Genomic DNA, 22,582 nt, shown 5'->3' with positions numbered 1-22,582 from the left:
GAAATAGTTTGCTATGTACCACAGAATCGAAGACTTTACCGAAGTCTATATAAATTGCGTCTATTGATTTATCCTGGTCAAATTTTGAAGTCAATATGTTTTTACAGTGTAAGAGTTGCAGATTTCAGGACAATTTTTTTCTGAAGCCAAATTGCTTGTTAAAGAGTAGGTTCTTAGTCTCTAAGTAGAGGGTAATGGATTGGTTTATGATTGATTCCATGACTTTGCAGGTGATGCAACATAAAGAGATTGGTCTGTAATTATCAACTAGGCTGGGGTCACTCTTTCTGAAGATAGGGATGACCATGGCTAGTGACCATAAATTAGGTAAGGAGCTCTTTGGCGCAAAACTTCTTTGGTTAACTGGCTAAGTAGCTAATTTCAAAAGTTGCTACAAAAGCTTATGCCAATTGATAAAGGCAACATGTATCAGTTATCACAGCAAACAAGAAGAAAACCTAATGCACACTAAATCCACCTGGGCCTTCAACAATTTTGTAAACAACAAACTTAAAGTCTGAAGATCCATCCCACCACTAAAAGGACCAAACAGGAAAGACTGTAATAATGAAACCGTTAAGGCCAACCTCTTCAACATATTCTTTGGTTCAGTCTTTGTAAATAGCAATGGCTCATGCCCTTCATTTCCCAATCATACCACAATTATTCACAACGATCTACTACATGTCAATTTCACAGAAGATGCTGTTGAAAAAGCGCTATGTAACCTAAAACCATCTCTATCAACTGGCCCTGGTGGATTATGTGCCTACTTCCTAACGAAGCTCTTAACCACCTTAGCAGAACCATTTAGCATAATCTACAAAACATCTTTCAGAACCAGATAATATGATAGCTCATTCATTTTGTAGTGTAGTGTAGTGAAGAAGAAAAAAACCAGATTGTTAACCACTGATTTCTGGAGGACCCTTAGTGGGAATTCCTCACATCTATTGTGTAGGTTTTTTACTGTTCGGTTTTAAATTAGTCCAAAGTTGTTTTATCATTGTAATTTCTTGTAAAGTGGTGTTCAGACAAAGAGAAAATATATTTGGGGTGTATAGAAAGGAAAGAAATTAGTAGAAATATAGTATATTAATTGTTCTTGTTTATTTCTATGCTGCCAGGATTTCACTAGAAAAAGTAAAAATGATATATTAAAGTGATAGATGAGCTGCGGTGGGACATAATGCTACTTCAGATATGCATTGTCAGAATAACAAAGAAAAATGCAGCTTAATTATTTCAACAACATAAGACAAAACCCTTTAAACAGGGTTTAAAACCCAACAGCATTGTCATTAGCTATTTCCCCATTCTGGTAATTATTTCACCATTAATGAATAATTTAAATAAAACATTACAAAATATTTCATATTCTTATAGCAAACTTGAGGTCCTGGTGAAGTTGCTGAACTGCAGCTCTCATTATTTCACCCCTCTGGGATTGGCCTCTGCCACTTTTGCCCACAAGTGGTAGAGGCATGCTGCGAATCCCGTCAACCTGATTATTCCAGCTAGTGGGATCCAGGAGAAAGGCCTTCTCTGCTGTTGCTCCTGCCTCTAGAACAACTTGCCCCCTGATGTGAGCTTTCTAATCCTCTAATCTTTTCGTAAGTACCTAAAGTGGCTGTGCCTGTTGGCTTGGGGCCCTGGTGAGGGAACAGTGCAATGGAGGTAGTTAACTAAGTAACATCAGATCCCACCTTCCCCCTATTCTGCTCCTGCTCTCCCCATGTGTCTTTGGTTTTAATATCTTTTTATGTTTTAACTGTATATGTAACTGTAGGTCACCCAGAGCTGTCCTATGGTAAGATGGACACTCCAATAAATTTTATAAATAAAATAAGTACATACATTTTATAAATAAAAGAATACATAAATTTTATAAATAAATAAATTACGAGTGGCAAAATTGTAATCATGGTTTGCCATTTCTTACCTGGCATTAAATTTAATGAAACATATGGCATTAAAAAGTCAAGGATTTCCTTGAAATCATGCATAGATTTAATATATATTGTAAGATGTATGTAGATTAAATTCAAACCTGTCTGTTTAGTTACTATCTATCTAAACAACCAATTTGGTGCAGTGGTTAAGGCATCAGACTAGAAAACAGGATATCCTGGTCCTATCTTAGTCACAAATCTGCAGTCTTGACCCATTCACTTTCTCTCAATCCTAAGAAGCAGGCAATTACAAATAAGTTCCAACATTTTGCAAAGGTTGCCCAGGCAGTCAGCAGGAATGAACACTTACTCAAAGCATGCATAGATTCACACAAACAAACTCCATCTTTTTCTCAAGATTCTAACCTTTAAAAAGAATATAATCAAGATCATTCTATTCCATAACATTTGTTTCTCTGAGAGTTCTTTGACACTTGCTTGTCATTTAGCAGCTACCTCATTTGGGGACCATTTGCAAATACAATATAATGCATAATCAAATTTTGTGGTGTCTGACAACAGTGGACACCAAAGTGAGAATAACGTTGGGTAAAAGAGAATTGTTTCTGAGATTGCAGCCACCAATGAACTTTGCAGCATGTTCCTCCTGTTTCGCTCTTTCTCTCTTAATCACATGTTTGCTTATCGACTATTTTATTTCTAATTTAAGGAGTAAATTGTGGTTGCTAAATGAGGAAAAGGTGTAATATAAAACCTGCCTAGAAAACATTTTGATTCAAAGATTTCCCAATGAATGACCATTACCAATGGCTGTCATCAGTCACTTTGAAACTCCTGACATTCCTGCTCTGTCAACTGGGATATTCTTCTATTTCAGACATCTCCTTTTATCCCATATCTATGAAAAAAGAAAATAAAACATTTGGGGTTGGCTGGAAAAACCTTTGAACAAACAAAAACAAACCAATTTTCTGCCAATCCTGAAACAAAAGCTAGCTTTGTCACAGCTACCCTTCCATTTAGGAAATGGTTCTTTTATAAGAAATCCCCTTCAAAAATCCATTAGTTTAATACATAGTTCTATTAAACTATAGGTATATAGAGAACTGTGATAACACAGTGGTTAGAATGTAGTATTACATGCTAATTATGCCAACTGCCAGCAGTTCGATTTTCACCAGCTCAAGGTTGATTCAGATTTCCATCCTTCCATGGTCAGTAAAATGAGGAGCAGATGGTTGTGGCAATATGTAAACCACTTAGAAAGGACTTAAAGCACTATGAAGTAGTATTAAGTGCTGTTGTTGTTGCTAGTTTGGAGGTAAAGACAAAACTCAGAAACATAGAATATCAGATAAAATTAATAATCTTAACTTTAGTTAACTCTAATAATTTAAGACATTCTTGACTAACTAATGTTTTAGCACATCTTCACTGCAGAGAAAATACAAGAAAGGTAATCTGTGTTAGTTGTGGTTTGGATTTCAATCAGCACTCACTTTGGATGTTGGATGGGCTATTTGAGGAAATAATAGAATTTCATCTATTCAGGTCTCTCAGGATAGACTATGTCTCACATGTTTTAGGTAACTGTTTTGCCATACCAAAATTAGGAGTTTGTCCTAGAAATGGATCTAATCTATAATACTTAACATTTCATTTGAAATCTCTCTCTCTCTCTCTCTCCAATTGAACAGTTTGGAATAAGATTTTTCATAAAGCTAACATTAATTGGTATCCAGTCACCTAAGAATTAGAACCTAAATACCATATTATCAATTTATTTTTTACAGCAAACTATTTATAAGCATTTATAAATGCACTATTTAAAAACATTAAAATTGAGAACTTTTATTGCAGAGAAAAACTGAATTTTTTCCCCTATTATTGTCATCCTAGCTTACTTTTGTCTGTTTTTCAGTTAGTGTATACACTTAAAAACAAAAATACATCTCAAGAAATGTTCTGAGAAATAAAGCTGATGCTGTAGGTTGATACTTTGATGATGCCAGGTTCCCTTGTTTGTCTGTTCTGAGAATTAAAATGACCTTTTTTAAAAAACAAAGGAAACCAAGGGAGATATATGCACAAAAATTGGTGTCAATGGCACCAATCACTGAAGGCTCACTGAAGAGGCCAATAGAAAAGGCAGTGTAATTAACAAGTTAGCCATATTTTCAGAGTGCATGGAAGGAATTAAGTACAGACAGTTTCCCTATAAGGAATTTCTTTTTTAAAAAAATAGATTCTGTAAAATTTTCTGTTTTTTAATATTATTTTACATCAGGAAAAATGGTTTGTTCCAACATATTAATTATCAATATACTAAACTTCTTAGTTCCCTAAATTATACATATTTAGTAAAATTGATAACTAACAATTGATTAGATAACACATAATGTCCTTTATTACCCTTCTGTTCTATCTAGTTTTGAGTTCAATTGGGGATTAAACTGCCTGATGCCCTACATATTAATAATTACTCAGAGTGACATTTTGGGGACAATCATGAAAAATGAGATAAGATTTCACAGGAATGTCATTTAAGAAGCTGGATTATTTGCTGGCATGGGCAGGTAGCTGTTAATAATGAATTAAAATGAACTTCCATTAATTGCTACTCAGATATCATCCCTGTTCTGGCAAAATTTAATAAGATTATCAATTGCCCACTTTTTATTGCATTTAGTGGAGAATTTTTGGAGATTCTCATACATATACTTAAATAATATGCAGTATTTTCCATGTAGTGAAATATTTGAGTGAGGAAGGGAAATGTAATCAAAACCACCTTATTTATGCAAAGACAATTTAAATAGATGTTTAAAATGTAATGATGCATCCTAATAAAAGATCTCTCACCCCACTTCCTTTTATATTGATCATCAGCAACCTCCATATGTCAATTCTAAAGTTATAATTGTGAAACTAAGTGTACTTGCTTGGCAAGTGAAGTGTATTCTTATTGCAGAACTTTGTACTGCTGACATTACTAAAATAAAACTGAAAACAGATAATTACTTGCATACATTTCTTGGCTGATCTTGATGCTCATAATTTCAGATGGTAATTTTCACATTTTGTACTATCTGAGGAGCATTAATATCTTTGTCTAAGATTCCAATTTGCCTCTCAGGAAACCCTACCTTTTAGTAAATCTGACCAATTTCAATAATTTTGGGGTAAATATAAGAACCATAATTTGGCACAACTGTGATCCAGTTCATTTGGAAAACAAATGGCATTGTTACAGAGAATTTGGAGATAAAATATGAAAAAATAATCTTTCCTAAATCCACAGTTATTTACCATATAATAAACAGCCTTGTGGCATCTAAAATCTAACAAATGTGTTTTTATATTATTATATATTGGAATGTGTATCTTTCATGTTGTATCCTCTTTGGTTTGATCCAGTATATCTTACTATTGATATAGAATTCTGTTTAAATCCATTCCAGCAATTCATCAATAATTTATTACATTGGGAATATGTCCATGATGAACAGGATAGTGATGGTGTCAGGCTGACAGCAAACAGAATGCAACCTTCAATTCTTTTTTTACGTGTAAAAACTGCCTATAAAAAAAGGAGCAAGGCTTCAATTATGCAATAATGGACACTATTTTGATTATTTTTATCTCTTTCTTGGATACCTTTGGGTTGTACTATACTACCATACATGGAACCTTTTCTAGATTTGATTAAAGGAACTATAAATAAACTGGAATATATCATTTCATAATATTTTTTTTTATTTATTTATTTTGTCAAACACAACAATATAGATTGGCATAGGCATGAAATAACCACACAAACTGAATACAACCAAAGGGAACATTAGGACAGGAATGGTAGGCACACTGGTGCTCTTATGCACACCCCTTACAGACCTCTTAGGAATGGGGTGAGGTTAACAGTAGACAGTTTTTGGTTAAAGTTTTGGGGATATATATATATATTGGGAAATTTTGGGAATATATATATTCAATGTAATTGTTTTATTTTTCTAATTATCTTATAATTCTCTGGCACATATTCATTTCATGCTTACATATGTATGCATTATTACTACACATTTTCACTTTTACTGCAGAATCTAAAATTGTATGGATGGCAAATCAGATGATATAAATTTTGAGTTGATCTTTGCATCTGAAGAATAAGAATCATCTGAAAAATAAGTCTGTGAACATAACTCTTAAAAAAAGTGACAATATAAAACTAAATGCTTTGATCTGTATGGGACAGAATTCAAAACAGGGCTGTCACCTACCTAGAGAAATTTTCTCTTTCTGCAGAGAAAAAAAAATGGTGTGGTTTTTTCCCCCCTTCAAATGCTGATTCTTTCTTGGGTGCTAATTCTTTTGCAAACTGAATTTTCAGGCTGAAAATATTGTAGCCTGGCTTTCTAATGTTTGATATTATTTTAAATTTAAGTTTCCTAGATAGTAACTCTCTATTCGGGAGCAGCATTGAAAGGGAACATTAAAATGGATGTATAGATATAGATTCTAAAAGCCATGAAATTATAGATTGACAGGACAATGAAAAGCTAAAATAGCATGGAGTGCTGCCATCTTTCGGTCATACAATTTACTGTTGCAAAGCAGAAGCCAGTCATGGTAATATATTTGAAAACAGAATAAAGTGCTCAGTAATAATGCTATTACAATTTATAGCCATGTATTTGAATCATGATGATGTAATCTACATGAAGTTTGCATGCAAAATGCAATATTTACTTAGGTCACTTTGAATGTTACGTAATGCTATCAGAAACTAAACAGAATATTTATGAGTAAGAATAATTGGCAACAGATGCACAGGAAATTGCAAGGGTATATCTAATATGAAAGTAATATGAGAGAAGAAACTTAAGTACCTGGAAATTAGCAATAACAGGAATCAGTAGAAACATCAGAAACTTATGCAAATATCAATGGCACAATAGCAGACATTGTCACTAGTCAGTGGTGATAGATAGGTCATGGTTAATATCAAGACAGATATCTTTCAAGGAGACTCACTTTCACCAGTACTCTTTATCAATGCACTGATTCTTCTATTGACCATAGTGAATAATTCAGTTTGTGTCTATCAAACATCCAAAACTGCTGCAAGCCCTATCCCACCTCCTTTAAAACAACAATCTAAGGCTGTATGGAAATATGTCATATGAAATAGAATTGCTGCTCAACTGTCCATATATATAGCCAAGATATTGTAATTTGGATTGCACGGATGAGTCACTCTTACCATCAATAGAGACAAAATAGTGAAAACTGAAAGAATCAAGATGCCTTCTGGAAATATCAATAATCTGGATGAAGATCATTCCAAATACATGGGCATCTTTCAAGCTGGCAATAACATGCATATGGAAATCATGAAGAAGAATACAACATGAGAGAGAATAAGATATTAAACTCCAGTGGAGGGAATACTATCAAAACAATGAATACCTGGGCTATCTGAATAATTAAATACATGAGTTGAATAGTGGACTGAATTCAAGCAGAACTGAAAATCCTGGATAGGAAGATCAGAAAAATAATGGCAAATAATAATTTCTTTCTTCCATGCAACGATGTTAATAGACTCTATTTATCAAGAAAAATAAGTGAGCTTGAAAGGCAATGAAGAAAAAAAAAGCATTGGATGAACATCTGAAAAACAGTGAAGATGATGCATAGAAGCTAGTATATCATGAGGATTTAACTGAATACTTTAGAGACTAAACTAAGCTACAAAAAAGACCAATGATGGATACAAAAGAGACATGGCGAGGAAATGTATTACATAGTCAGTGCATTTAAAAAGGCTAAGTTGATAATAACAAAATCTGATATTGGCTAAGAACAAGAAAGTTTTAGAAAGAGACAGAGGGACTAAGTCAGACTGCATTAGACCAAAGAATAAATGGATACAAATCCAGAATTGAGCAGATAGCAACAGATAGCAATACAGTATTTACAAAGAAATTAAAGAAAAGTAGACCATTTAGTTAGCTACTGCAAGATGATCACCCAAACTGACTACAAACAACAACATAACAAAGTAGCAATGAAGTGCATTGAAATTTTTACCACTTGCCTGCATGCGAGAACTGGTGAGACCACAATATGGATAAAGTAATAGATAATATGGAAGATAAAGTGCTTTGTGGCTTTAGAGTGGTAAGTATAAACCCTTACCACATAAAATCCCAGACTTAACAATTTTGATAAGAAAGGCAAAAGAATTTAGGTAGGATATGGCATGCTGGATGAAGCCAGCAGAATATAAGAGAAAGAATTGGACAAAATAAAATAAAAAATACAAGGACCTACAATAAAAGTGACCAACTTTTACGGAAAAAGAAACAGTGGTGGGATTCAAATTTTTTTACTACCAGTTCTGTGGGTGTGGCTTGGTGGGCATGGCATGGCTTGGTGGACGTGGCAGGGGAAGGTTACTGCAAAATCCCCTTTTCCTACTGATCAGCTAGGACTCGGAAGGCAGAGAATAGATGGGGGCGGGGCCAATCAGAGGTGGTATTTACTAGTTCTCCAAACTACTCAAAATCTCCTCTACTGGTTCTCCAGAACTGGTCAGAACCAGCTGAATACCACCTCTGAAAAGAAATCAAAGCTTGTATCAATAGTGATTGCCTTGGATGCAATCCCAAAAAAACTGGGGCACTACTTGAACATCATCAGCATTGATAATATCATCAGTCAATTGCAAAAGCAGCTTTATTTAAAACAGCTTACATTCTACAATAATATTTTAAAGCCATCAGATATCAACATCTGTGTATCCCAGGTCTTTAGGAAGAGCTCAATAAGTTAAAAATGCCAAATCCAGTCCAAACCCCTAGCTGATTATGCAACAAACTATAATAATAATATAAATTTTTAAATAATATTCAAAATCTTAAAAATCTTTATTTAGCATTAGTATATAGCTAGAACATTTTGTCCATATGAGGGCTAATATAGTTTTAGGAATAATGGGAACTGTAATCTTTTAGTAATTTTATTGCAATGGCCAACAATTTGCTGAATTTGCATTGTTATAAATTTGTTTCCATTGTTCTATTGCTTCTACAGCTAATGTGTTGATTTTAATATTTGAAATGCAACTCCAATTCACAGGATTGTCTATGAAGTGCGGTCTGTTCAGTGTATAGACTACACTGAATGACAGGCAAATCACTTTTTCAAATGTTCACAAGTCATGTATTTCATCTTGCCATTAAAAAGTTCCAGCTGAGGCATGTTCTTCTTTACTATTTAAGAGGCTACAATCTCACACATGTGACATTTTAGTGATAATTTAGGCCAATTTCTGGTTTTGTTTCCATCCCATGATTTCAAAACCTAGGCTTGGAAAGGAAAATGCAAGTATATATTTTCTTGAATATAATAAAAAATCCTTCTTTATATTTTATATCTATATTATATTCTTTATATTTATATTACAGTTTTGAATATTAAATCCTTCTGGGCTCTCAGGATTAACAAGAAAACCCATACAACAAAACAAAGCAGTTTTCATCAAGCTAAAAATGTACCCATAAAAATCTGACAAAATAAAGGAATCATTTGAAGCCAGCCTATTATTAACTTGACAACCATAAGCTATACACTTGCATTTTACAAAATAAAACAAAGTATAGTATTACTAATGTTATGTTTTTTCTTCATTCCTTTGATCCAAGTATCAAGCAGTTGTTTACATAGGTTCTTGGAAAAATTGTGAAAAAATGAGAAAACATAACATGTCTTTCTACCTTCTTTATAATCCAATTGACCACGTAGCCAAATTATTTTTGCACAAAGCCAACGTCTACAAAAAAGACAGACCATGGAAAGAGATAAAACATATGTCTTAGCCTTCAGCACTGAGAGTAGAAAGATGAAAAGTCTTTATATGGTTGGTAGGATAACTGCTTGAAGAAATTTGGTAGATTTATGGCACATGCCAACAAAATACTTATACTGATACAGCACAATTCAAAAGCTTAAAACAGAGCTTAACCTAGGTTTTGTATAATCTTCTGCTCTCAAAACTTCTATCATACTCTCATGCAAATATCTCTGTGTTAGATCTATGCTTCTTGTTTTTTTTTAAGAAAATGAATCAAGTCTTCTTGTATCCTTTAAGAGATTGCTTATGATCTTGAGTAATTTTTTATGGCCAACATGCAAATTTAAATATATTTACTGCTTTATTCAAATTTAAAATGTATTTTGAAGTATTTTAAAGCAAATTTGAAGCATTTTATAATCAAGAATTGACCTCACAGTTCTTAGAATAAGTATGATGAAAATTGTCTACGTCCAACCTTACTTTTTTTATATTATTGGTGCCACATTTATTCTATACTATTTTCAAAACTGTTATTTGGTCTCCCATGCCTTGGTGTTTGTTTCTGGTGCTGACCAGAAAATTTATAAAATAAATCCATATCATTCTTGCTGATTCTGTTCTTCCATTATTATCTCCTTGTTAGAGTAACAACAATGCGTGTTGTTTTGTTTCCTTCATTAATTTTCTCATTTCTTGGAGGCTTTCTCATTTCTTCAGGACCCTTTCAAATTCCTAATAGATCAGGATTTATTTTTTATGAAGTTTTTACTGCTTCTGCATGTTGTTAAATAAGTTTAGTTCAACGGTTGTTGTTTTTTTCACATTATGGTTCTGATGATGTCTTCAGTCAGAGGTGGATTTGAGACACATTGTCCTGCTTGAAAGGAACAATGAGTTCCAAAAATTTTGCAAGAATAAGGCTTCCCAGATGCAAGAAGATGCAAGGTCTTAACTATATTGCTTACATGATCATCTTAAATCTACATTTCAAATTAAATCATTCCTGAGTGCCTAGACATCAGTCTGATTTGTTCATCTAATAAATAAGCTACACATCTAGTTGAACATCTGCTGGTCTTTAGTGTGTAGAAATTTTATTTTTCCTAGCAACTGTTACTAGGTAGAATGGTGTTTAAACTAAGAAGTCAGCAGAAAAGAACAATAACCTTGTTTTGCCAACTTCTTTTTTTAGTTACAGACATGTACACAAATCAGTGGTGGGTTGCTCCTGGTTCTGTCCAGAAGTAAAAACAGCAGGAGGCTCCGCCCACCCACCTAAACGTCATAATTGACAATCTGAAGCGTGTGTGCATGCTCCCATTGTGAACCTGTAGTAAAGGTAAGTAGAATCCACCCCTGACACAGATGCTACAAAAAGTCACATGAAGAGCAATGTGTTTTGATACTAGAACATATGCTGCTTGATGCACAACTCAGCCTATAGGTTCAATAGTAAGCAAAAAGATATATTTGCACATGACATATTTACACTACTAGCATGCTTTCTAAGCATCATGCACAACATTTATGCCGGAAAGTTATATTCCCAGTATAAGTATAAGGTTATATTCCCAGTATAAGGAATCATTCACTCTCCTAAATGACCTAGTTAAAAAGAGACTTCCAGTTTATGTAATATAGTTATCCTGATCACCATGAGATGTCTTTTCTCAGCATTATCCTGTCCAGATATAAGCTGGATTCTCACAAACCATGATGTAGGGAACTTTGAATAACGTAATGTTAAAGAGAGATTTTTAGACACTTGAGTAAAGGGCACAACATTCATTCAAAAATACAGGTAGTCCTCAATTTATGACCACAATTGAGCCCAAATTTCTGCTCCTAAGTGAGCCAGTTCTTAAGTGAGGTTAGTCCCATTTTACAATCTTTCTTGTCACAGTTGTTAAATGAATCACTGTAATTGTTAAGTTAGTAATATGTTATTAACTGAATCTGACTTCCTCATTGCTTATCAGAATGTTGCAAAAAGTGATCATCTGACCCTGGGATACTGTAAATATCATAAATATGAACTGGTTGCTAAGCATTTGAATTTTGATCACAAGATTATAAGGATGCTGCAAAGATCATAACTGTGAAAAATGGTCATAAATCACAGTTTTCAGTGGCATTGTAACTTTGAACGGTCACAAAACAAACTGTTGTAAGTCGAGGACTACTAGATACTATTCCAGTATCTAATAAAATTTGTAAAAAGACTCCATCCAGAGAATACATGTAAACATGACTTATGTTTTATTGCTCTAGAGTCTGTTAAGCATTTTTGTCCTCAGTAGACAGAAAGAAATAGAGATGTAAGAATGATAATTATGATTATGAACAATTTTTGTTTTGAGAGATCTCAGAGTAGCATACAACGTAAGAAGAAATTATCACTGAAAAACTTTTCAAAAAACCAAAAGAGATTACTTTACCCCATCCTTGCAATTGAACATCACAATAAATATAATCTCATGAATGTCTACTTCTTCCAAAGAGGCTAATGGGAATGGTAAACATAATTACTAAAAATAAAGATCCTTGGCAGTTCTGTTTTGGAATGGTAGCTTTTGTCAAGTTTGGAGAACATAATTTTGTTAGTCAGTGAAACATTACAAAGCTTTCTCTCCTCTTGCCCACCAACCCCGCAAGCCTACTTTTAATAATCAGACTTTACAGAAATAGAGAACAGTAAATGTGTCCATTAACTCAATTATAGATGAGTTGAGTATCTTGAAAGTTGTTTTCATATAATCTTTTAACAGACTTTTCTTTTTAATTTCCTCCCTTTCTGGGTGTCTGTGTTGAGCTATTCCATTTTCCCTTTGTTCCTGGTTTTTATGTAATGGCTGGCTCTTTGATTTTCTTTACCAATTCAAAAGCCATCCTTTTCATAGCATCACTAAAGGACAGCCACAAGGACACAGAAATTGCCCTATGAAGCTTTTTATTTCATTGTTCCTTTCATTTTTGTAACAAATAACTGAAACTGCAGTTAATCACTGCATATTTCTGGCTCCCAGGATACTCATGGAGTTCTCCATATGGCCTCTTCAAAATGGAGGCACTTGGCTCAATGAAATATAAATTATGCAAAGAAATGAGATCAGGCAATGAAAGGGAGTAATAATAAGAACAAAATAAAGGGGGGGAGGAAATCACTTAACAAAATTATAAGCCTGTCAGATAATCAAATTACATTCCTAGGATCCTAGAAGAATGCATTAAATATATTCGTCTTAACCAATAAAATCTTTATTGCCTTTAAATGCTCTTGCTTCTTGCAGAAAGTCCAGCAAGAAACATTACTTTTGTTTTTCCATTCTATATTTGCCATTTTCAATTTGAATTCACCTTATGTTCTAATATGTGTGTGTGCTTAATTTTGTTTTAAATTACTTCTTACTTTGGTTCCTTTCTTGAAGTCTTAGACCTACATTAACTTTTTGTTATACTCTACAGTAAGCCAATATAACACACAATGCTTGGGGTCCAGCATTGCTGTACTGTGGACCTTTTCCCACTGCTGAGTTGAGTGCTATCTGACCATTGCTGAATTGGCAGAAAACTATAGCAGCATGAAATTTGTTTTTCCCATTGCCAATTCCTATCTTGCCTCTATTGCCTCTGTTTCAAGTCACTGCAGCTAAGTGATTTCCTTCTAAGAAGATGGGTGTCAAAGAGTAACAAAATGTTACACACTCTGAAGTTGCATTGCATAGTATTGAAGTAAGTGGGAACCAAAAAAATTAACTCTGATATAACTAGGGACAACTTAAATCTACCTTAGGCATCAAAAAGGGGTGAGATGAAAGACGTATTGTGGGGACATGGCAGAATAGAAATGTGGCCAGAGCTTATTAGTGTTGTAGTAAGGCTTTTTTAAAAAAATGATTTTAATTAAACTTTCTGGACTCTTGAGTTCTTATTAAAATTTCTAGACTCTTGAGTTCTTACTCAATGAGCAGGTGGCAATGTGACCCGGAAGGTTTTGCACAGTTTCAATTGGTACGCCAATTGCACCCTTTCCTAAATTGGGGCTGGGGAATGCTGATAGTCACATGTTCTTGGCACCTCAAAGCTTGGCATCTGCAGTGCTCTGTTGTTGTTGCTCTTAAAGAATGTCTAGTAGCTTCTGTTGGTCCAGAATGTAATGGCATGGGCAGTAATGGGCACTGGTTATCAGGTTGATTCTCAGTGTTATTTAAGGTGCTGGTTATTAACTATAAAGACCTACATGGTCTGGTTAATTGAGGGACTGCCTGTCTCACATGATATATGCTTGATTAATTTGATCTGGCAAGGTTAGTGGGCTCTGAGTTCCTTCAATTAATGTCATCTATCAGAGAAGTGTGCCTTCTCTATATCAGGAGTTTCCCCTGGAATGAAGATTTCTGTTATGTTCTGGGCAAAGAATGGAGGCGAGGCCGGAGTGATTTCTAACAGTTCTTTATTCAATACTGCCTGTGAGGCAACAACAACTCCAGGGCTGACACAGCTCCTTTTATATGGAACTGATCAGCCAAACAACTTATTAGGAGAAAGTATTTTCCCGCCCCAACAGACAACCAGGATGGCAACTTCAACTGACAACCATACACTATATACAATACATAACAATTTCCCTGAGATTTGAAGGGTCCCGTTTGGGGTTAGAAAATACAGTCAATTGGGATTCAGGGAAACCTGAAAACATGGCTCTTTACCTAAGCCCGTGATGGCAAACTTATGGCACGCATGCCAGAGGTGGCACACAGAGCCCTCTCTGCTGGCACGCCCGCTGTTGCCCCAGGTCAGATCTCCTTGGAATTTCTTCATGAGCTTCTGTTTCCCTGAAAACAACAAAACAGAAGCTAATGAAAGAAAGAGATCTAACCTCTTGCTTCGCTGCCAGTGTTGGGATGCTTCCCATCCTGCTGGCCAGCTGGTCTTTGGGTCTCTGATGCGCATGTGTGCATGTTCACACATGCGCAAATTTGTGCGCCTGCACACACCTTTCAGTTTGGGCATGCGCACGCACATAGTTTGGGCACTCGATGTCTAAAAGATTCGTCATCATTTACCCAGGCCTTTGGCTAGAATGATTGGTGTTCCCTTTCTTCCTTTTGCTTGTTCCATTCAAGTGTTTTCTCTGCCATTTCTGTGTTTGTTTTGTGTTGTTTCTGGGTTGGTTTTTTTTGTAACATTACTTGTTTTTAGAAGTTTTGACAATGTGCAGACCACCCAGAGTCAAGTGGTATATAAATTTTATAAATTAAATTAAGTGGGGAAAGCTACATGAATTGAAGGATTTCTCCTGAGTATAGAAGGATCATTAATAGAGAATTTGCTTATGTTGAAAAGAAACAGGGTTTTTTTGTATTTCCTTTATTACTGGAACATTCTCAATTACCATTAATGTTCAAGGGTCGTCAACTTTCAGGAATAAATCATCAAAGAATACAGAGGACTAAGAAAAAAAAGGAAATTAGCAATTGTTTAGCTCCCCCTACTGGAAGTAGAGTTTTCCTACATACAAGACCCACAATTTCAGAGAGGCTTACCTTGAGTTCCTGTATGCTTGCATTGCCCTTAATCTTTATAGGTTGATTTGATAGATAAAGATTTTATTCCAAATATGCAGTCTATGAATATCTTTCATATTTAATCATATTGTAATAGTTAAATCTATATGCAGAAACCTTTAGCTTTCCTAATAAGAACAATACCCTTGTAAAGAAGAATATGAATACCAGCCCAATTAAATTGCTTTTAAAGTTGTTACTCATGAAGAATAGTACTGGGGAGATAGTTGCACTATAGAAACATTGCAGATGTTTCTACATCTTCCTTTCTTCTATCAGATCCTAAGTAGGAGCAAAATTATGGAAGATTCGTTGTCCTGAAGTGATGAGGATGCTGTAAGTGAAATTGCCTTTGAAAGAGTGACATTAAAGGGTTTCTTTCATTCCTTAAGGGGACTGGAGACCAAAGGTAGTAATTTGTTTTGATTTTGTGCTTTTTGTTTCTTATTTACTGAAAGTGTCATATGCCATATAGGCATTGTCCAAGTTTTTCCTAGGAGAACAAGAGAAGATAAGAAAAAGCACAGAAACCATTAGAGTGCAATAAGGAAATTTCAGGTTGGGTATTTGAAAGGTATTCTGGAATTGGTATCCTTTTTCCATATTTTCAGATTGAAATTATCAGGCCAGTTTGCTTTCTCATCACATGGTGCTATTTTTAAATGAAAGATCAGATTTATTTATTTATTTTATTTATTTATTAATTAAACTTTTATACCGCCCTTCTCCCGAAGGACTCAGGGTGGTGTACAGCCTACATTAAAACAATTAATATACACACTAAAATAACAATTAAAAAACTTATTCAATAAAGGCCGAAATTAAAACCATCCAATTGACCATATAAAATACCCAATAAAATTAAAATTGAAAAATTTAAAATTTAAAATTTAAAAAATCAGGCCAGTCCCGCTTGGATAAATAACTAAGTTTTCAGTTCCCGGCGAAAGGTCCGAAGGTCGGGCAATTGGCATAAACCGGGGGGAAGTTCGTTCCAGAGAGTAGGTGCTCCCACAGAGAAGGCCCTTCCCCTGGGGGCCGCCAGCTGACACTGCTTGGCGGACGGCACCCTGAGAAGACCCTCTCTGTGAGAGCGCACGGGTCGGTGGGAGGCATGTGGTAACAGCAGGCAGTCCCGTAAGTACCCGGGCCCTAAGCCATGGAGCACTTTGAAGGTGGTAACCAAAACCTTGAAGCGCACCCGGAAGACCACAGGTAGCCAGTGCAGGCTGCGCAGAAGTGGTGTTACTTGGGAGCAATGTGGTGCTCCCTCAATCACCCGCGCAGCTGCATTCTGGAGTAGCTGAAGTCTCCGAGTGCACTTCAGGGATAGCCCCATGTAGAGAGCATTGCAATAATCCAGACGAGAAGAGACGAGAGCATGAGTGACCATGCATAAGGCATCCCGGTCGAGAAAGGGGCGCAACTGGCAGACCAGGCGAACCTGGTAAAAAGCTCTCCTGCAGACGGCCGCCAAATGATCTTCAAACGACAGCCGTCCATCCAGGAGAACGCCCAAGTTGCGCACCCTTTCCGTTGGGGCCAGTGACTCGTCCCCAACAGTCAGCCGCGGTTGCAGCTGACTGTACCGGGATGCCGGCATCCACAGCCACTCCGTCTTGGATGGATTAAGTCTGAGTCTGTTTCTCGCCATCCAGACCCGTACAGCTTCCAGGCACCGGGACAGCACTTCGACAGCTTCGCTGGGGTGGCCCGGGGTGGAAAAGTACAGCTGAGTATCATCAGCGTACAGGTGATAACTCACCCCAAAGCCACTGATGACCTCGCCCAACGGCTTCATGTAAATGTTGAACAGGAGAGGCGAGAGAATCGACCCCGAGGCACCCCACAAATGAGGCGCCTCGCGGCCGATCTCTGCCCCCCTGTCAACACCGTCTGCGACTGGTCGGAGAGGTAGGAGGAGAACCACTGATAAACAGTGCCTCCCACTCCCAACCCCTCCAACCGGCGCAGCAGGATACCATGGTCGATGGTATCAAAAGCCGATGAGAGATCTAACAGGACCAGGGCAGAGGAGCAACCCCTATCCCTGGCCCTCCAGAGGTCATCCACCAATGCGACCAAAGCTGTCTCCGTGCTATACCCGGACCGGAAGCCAGACTGGAACGGGTCTAGATAGACAGCTTCCTCCAGGTACTGGGGAAACTGCCACGCCAAAACACTCTCTACAACCTTCGCCACAAAGCGAAGGTTGGAGACTGGACGGTAGTTACCCAAAATAGTTGGGTCCAGGGAAGACTTCTTGAGGAGGGGTCTCACCACCGCCTCTTTCAAGGCAGCGGGAAAGATCCCCTCCATCAGAGAAGATTTATAATTCCCCGGAGCCAGCCTTGTGTCACCTCCTGAGTAGCCAGCACCAGCCAGGAGGGGCACGGGTCCAGTAAACATGTAGTGGCATGCAGCCTGTCCATGTCCTCGAGAGCCACAGAATCAAACTCATCCCAAACAACATCAACAAGACGCGCCTCAGTCATCTCATCCGGATCATCGCAATCTTGGTCCAAGCTATCCCGGAGCTGAGCAATTTTATCCTATAGATAACCGCTAAACTCCTTGGCACGTCCCTGTAAGGGGTCATCCCGTCCCCCCTGGTATAGGAGGGAACGAGTCACCCGAAACAGGGCGGCCGGGTGGTTATCTGCCGACGCAATGAGGGAGGAAGCGTAGGAACGCTTCGCCACCCTCAGTGCCACTAGGTAGGTCTTTGAAAAAGACCTAACTAGTGTCCGATCAGCTTCGGAACAGCTGGACCTCCAGGCACTCTCTAGGCGTCTTCTCCGGCGTTTCATCTCTCTCAGCTCCTCAGAGAACCAAGGAGCTAATTGAGATCTGCGCCGGGTCAGAGGCTGCAAAGGCACGACATGGTCCAAAGCCCTGGCCGTGGCCTGTTCCCAGGCCGCAACTAGTTCTTCGGTCGTGCCGTGGGCAAGATCCTCAGGGAACGGCCCAAGCTCAGTCTGGAACCTCTTGGGGTCCATCAGGTGCCTGGGACGGAACCAACGCATTGGTTCCGTCTCCCTGCGGTGGTGAGTAGCAGTCTGAAAGTCTAGGCAGAGGAGAAAATGATCTGACCATGACACCGATATCGTCACTAAATCTCTTACTACCAGATCATTAACCACTGTCCAGAGATATAAATCAGGTCCAGTGCGGATCCCCCCGTGTGAGTAGGGCCATCAGTTACTTGAATCAGGTCCAAGGCCGTCATGGAAGCCTGGAACTCCTGAACTACTGTCGACGACAAGCCGGCCGATGGCAAGTTGAAATCACCCATGACCAAAAGTCTGAGGATCTCAACAGCCACCCCGGCAAGCACCTCCAGCAGCTCAGGCAGGGCTGTAGTCACGTAGCAAGGAGCCAGGTACGCGATCAACAGACCCATCTGATTCTTATGGCCCCACTTCACAAGAAGGGATTCACAGCCGGCTATCTGAGGAACAGTGGTCTCTCTCGGCTCCAGACCCTCTTTCATTACAACTGCCACCCCTCCACCCCTACCCTGGGCCCTCGGTTGATGGAATGCTCGGAAACCTGGAGGGCACAGTTCAACTAGGGGCACCCCCCCTTCTGCGCCCAGCCAGGTCTCCGTAATGCCCATAAAGTCCGTGGACTCCCCCTGGATAAGGTCACAAATCAGGGGGGCCTTATTAACCACGGACCGGGCATTACACAACATCAACTGGAGGCCCGGGCTCTGAGGATCCTGACCTTCCGGGGAACGGGAAAAGACTGGGGGGGTCGGAGCACGTGATCGCTTTTAAACAGAGAACATGTGCTCCCAAAAAACGATACAGCCCCTTGCTTCCGCCATATCTGCCCCTCCCACTTACCGTACAGATGGAACCAACTTCCACATCTGGAACGTACCCCTCACCCCCCTCCCTCAGACCAGGTGAAAAAACGCTGTGAACAAATCCTGGGACTGGACCTACCCTTCCCGACGGATTCTTCCCCCCACCCGTCACTTCCTCCCCCCCTTTAAAAAACCCTGAAAGGATTAAGGGAGGGAGTGGCGGTCGAGCAGCCCTGATTGAGTATAATTTGAGTATAGGATTGATTGTTGGATAAGTGATTGTATTGTACACTGGTCAAATTGTGGGAATTATTATGGAAAATAAAAAATTTTGATTTAAAAAAAAACAAAACCCTTATTAAAAAACTTATGTACAAAACCCCATAAATTCTTCTTCCTCGCATGCCACTTCTCCGGGTCCCAAGACCCCTCGTTAAGGTCGGCCCTCGATAACCCAGAGGGCCATTCCTGCGAGGCAGGGGAACCTCGCAGTCGAAGAAGTTCAGCAGACGTATATTTCATGCATAAAGATATAAATAACAGCGGGGAAAAAAGGAATTCCCAGGTCGCTAGATGGTATCGCGGACGGCGGGCAGAACCAGGACAGTCACAAACCACGGCCAAAAGGCCGGTAGGGCAACAGTCAGATGGAATAAAAGATGGAAGTTGGGCTGATGGATTCTGCCCATAGTGTCGCCCGTCAACTAACGTCAAAGTTCCGCCTGCCAGAGCTGTCCGTGTCCAACACCGGCAGTAACAATGCCGCTAAAGAAAATGCGGCAAACCGTCCAGCCGCCCGCCAGTGATGACAAGTGCGGTCATAGCGGAGCCATAGTGCGACCCAACGATCCAGATGTTACTGATGGTACAATGATGATGACAAAATGGCAAACGGTCAAGCAGTAAAACCGTGTACCGCAGATACACAGAAGAGAGCTCCCCCCCGACTTAGTACCAAGAATTGGTTAAATTAATCTTGCCTGTTTGAATACCTGGTCTGACACTAACCTAACTGGATGCCAAGATAGAGGTTGCTATCTCGTTAGATTGAATTGTCCTCATATTCTGCCCTAGCAATATGTTTGACAGAAAATATGAAGCCAGAAATTTAGATTATGAATTATTCATAAGATCCCTAACAAATTCCCTAGCAGAGGTAGCTGATTTGTCACTTAAGTCAGTTTGAAGTTCCTAAGTTACCTATGGGAAATTTTCACACTGCATTAACACCATCCTGATAGTGCCAACTCAAGATTTCATGTTCACCATCACAATTATAGTTTCTTTCCATCATTATTAACCTGAAACAGGTTGGATCTTGAAACAGATCTATTTTGTTTTGCTTTGTATAATTGAGATTGAACAGACCAAAGTGAATAGTACAACATTTCAACCTTGAAATTCTTGAGAACAATATACCTGTCTTAAATACCTCAGGAGTAAGATATTTGAGAGGCTGGTGAGTTGATGGTGACCAATCAACTTCATGCATTCTTCAAGGACATGGATTATTTGGAACCATACTAGTCAGATTCTAAACCTGGCTTTATCACTTGGTTGCTCTAACAGATGCTCTACTCTGGGAGAAAAATAAGGAAGTCCAACTATGCTGATCTTAATGGAAATCTCCAGTAATATCACTACCATGATATATTGCTTAGTTGATTATTTGAAACCATTGTGGTTCTCTTCCTACCTGCATGATTGCTACACTATGGAGTCCCAAAATGTCCATTACTGTTAAGCAACAATAATCGGATCTGTATCTGTATGGGGAACTAAGAATGATGTGATGAATTGCTCAGCCTAGTTTATTTATTGCTGTTCACCTATAGACAGAAATCTTGCCAGAACAAAGCACATTCTGCATAACAATCAGATAAATACTATGAGGATTTAGAGAGGATCCTTCTGGATCTCTTTCTGCATGCTGAGGATTCAGTGCTGATTTGCCTCTTCACTTCTCCAACCTGTAACTGAGCACCAGATTCTATTACATCTTCCCCTTCATAGTCAAGTTGCAAGCATTGGACTGATATTAGAATGAAATAATAAACTGGATAATGATCAACAAGGTCTGGTAGCAGTGATTCTTTTGGAACCGAAATAGCCTGGTAGTAATAACCCGTGTTCTGGTAATTACCCATTTGGATTAGTACCAAGCATCCCACATAAATCTGCTCTTGAAAAAAATGACCCAAAAGTTGTGAAGCGTAGAAGACTATTATGTGAAAAACCTTTGTAACAATAGCATTGGCTGCCAATGCAGTATTAATCCAGTTTAAATATTTAAATGATTATTTGAGTGATTAAATGATTTGGTACTCTAATATTTAAGGGAACACCTTCCCTATGCAAATGTTAACTTTCTAAGGAGGCTTCCTCAGCATCTTCTGTTCTCTGGAGATGGACTGTTCTTCCCAAGGAAGTCAATACTTTCAATATTAGGTGAAGTCCTGGCACTATTGTGCATTTGGGACTTAATGTTGAGAACCTAAGTCAGCCATTTTTCTCTTAAGTGTTGCTTTATTAGTTTTAATAAAATTTATGTATCTTGTGGTCAGGTTTGACAAGAAATTAATATTGAGATATAAATCAGATTTTCTGCAGAGATTTTACTCCATGTCTCTGAGAAGCTTTCTCAGTACAGTAGTTCAGAAAGGGGTCATTACACTAAGGGAGTACCAGAGATGCATGGGATGAAACATTTGCATAAATCTGTCAAGTACTTTGATATTAATCTGTGAAAATGCAGAGAATCTGATCACAAGGTATCTATATACTACTAACTACTACTGACACTATACCCATTGCATTTATCTGTTTGTCTGTGCATTATATTGTAACAAATTTTTAATCAAATCCACTAACATGAAGATTGCTTTTAAAAAACTAGGACCCATTACTCCTGTAGAATAGAAATTTTCTGGATGTTAGGGTCAATTCTATTTGCAAAATTGCAGCTGCCACAGCAACTCAAAAGTTAAATGATTGTGATTTCTGACTCTCCCCACCAGCAAAGTCAATGGAAGCCAGCAGGAAATAAGGAATTGCTCCCGTTCCCCACTGCTTTTTTTTCTGCCCGTGGTCGTTCTGTTTATTTGTTTAAGTAAGTAAATATTGATTCATTACTGAAGTTCATTTGCCACTGCAATTATGTTTCTATTTATGATCATTTAAATGATCTTGGGATCATCCAGCATTTTGGTTAAAAAAAATACGGCCAGTCAGCCTAAAGTTTAATGTTAATTCTGGTTCTACCAGACCGCATTACCTTCCTCTGAAAGAATGACCCAACTGGTTACAATGTTATCTAGTATTCAACAAACCTGACTTCCAAAAAACCTGTATTCCAAAAAATATATATATATATATATTATTAGTCAATTTATTAGTATGTGCTAAAACTGGATAGTATTTTAATTCCCTT

This window comes from Ahaetulla prasina, chromosome 4, assembly GCF_028640845.1.
Source record: "Ahaetulla prasina isolate Xishuangbanna chromosome 4, ASM2864084v1, whole genome shotgun sequence".
NCBI classification, from domain to species: Eukaryota; Metazoa; Chordata; class Lepidosauria; order Squamata; family Colubridae; genus Ahaetulla; species Ahaetulla prasina.
This window is presented reverse-complemented; position numbering follows the sequence as displayed.